This window comes from Puma concolor, chromosome C2 (genome assembly GCF_028749965.1).
Source record: "Puma concolor isolate L17-30 chromosome C2, mPumCon1.1.hap2, whole genome shotgun sequence".
Classification (NCBI taxonomy): Eukaryota; Metazoa; Chordata; class Mammalia; order Carnivora; family Felidae; genus Puma; species Puma concolor.
Window position 1 is genome coordinate 57,683,098 of NC_141675.1, and position 1,161 is coordinate 57,684,258.

The window sequence follows — 1,161 nt, forward strand, 5'->3', positions numbered from 1 at the left end:
TCGTTTTTAGTTTTTATTCAAAATTGAAATAATTTTTATTTTGTTTTATCATGGCTCTATTACATGTCACATAGAAAACACCAGGGAAAAAAAGCATAAGTAAGAAAATGAATTTATCTTTATATCCTTGCTCTGTAAACCAGCTCTCAGAGATAATTGTTATGAATTTTGGTGATTATCCTTCTAAATATCTACTGTTATTTAAAATGCATATGATCATATCATATGCCACTTTTAAATATTTTTTAACATATCCATATGCTATGAGCACATTTCCATGTGAATATAAATTGTTAAAAATAATTGTATACATATCCGGCTCCAGTGTCATGGTTGGTCCCTATATTGAATGAGCAGGCTGCACTCTGGTAAAAGGAGGCAGCAGGTTGGGACCTGGTTCCTGAGCATTCTGCTTTGACTCTTCGACCATTAATAATGTCTGGGACAATGTGGAGGGGTCAGAAGAATAGACCAAATTGGTGGAGAGGAAAGTCTGGGAGAACGGTACCCAGTGGGTGTGCCAGGAGGAGCAAGTTGATTACCAATCCAATGCCCACAAATATGGAAATGACTTCTACAAAATCCACTAAAACAGGTTTTTCGAGGATAGACATTGGCTTTTTACTGAATTCCCAGAGCTAGCACCTAGCCCAAACCAAAATCACTTGAAAGATTTGCTCTCAGAGAACAAGAGAAGTGAAGTAGCTGAATGTAGGAGCAGTGAGGATGGACCTGCTTTAAAAATAAAAGAACACTCGTGTTCTTCAGATAGCCTTGGATGTAAAACACAGATGCCTCCTGGGGAAGAAAACATAACTCAGAAACTCAGTCACCTGGAAATCTGTGCTGATGAGTTCCCTGGATCCTCCACCGCCTACCCAACACTCGAACAGTTGTTCCAGACAAGATGCAGAAGGCTATCAACAGGCTGAGCAGGCTTCTGAAGCACGGAGAGTGATGCTTCTGCAAGATTATGGCCGCTAAGACATGGCTTAGCTTCAGTTTACAAAAAGGTCAGTGTCTCTGTGAAAATTTCTGTGTGAGAGGTGATGGTACTATAGTTTACTTCACACAAGATGGGCCGGATGCACTTATCACTACTGCTGGACTGGAAAAGTCTCAGAATCTGGTGGATAGCAGATTGCAGCTGAACTGAGGAAA

The 1,161-nt window shown here is 40.2% G+C and overlaps 1 pseudogene; it reads left to right on the forward strand.

Annotated features, from left to right (window-relative positions):
* The first annotated feature begins 349 nt into the window (after positions 1 to 349).
* Positions 350 to 932, forward strand: LOC147577274 (tRNA N(3)-cytidine methyltransferase METTL2B pseudogene; annotated as a pseudogene).
* Positions 933 to 1,161: the final 229 nt, after the last annotated feature.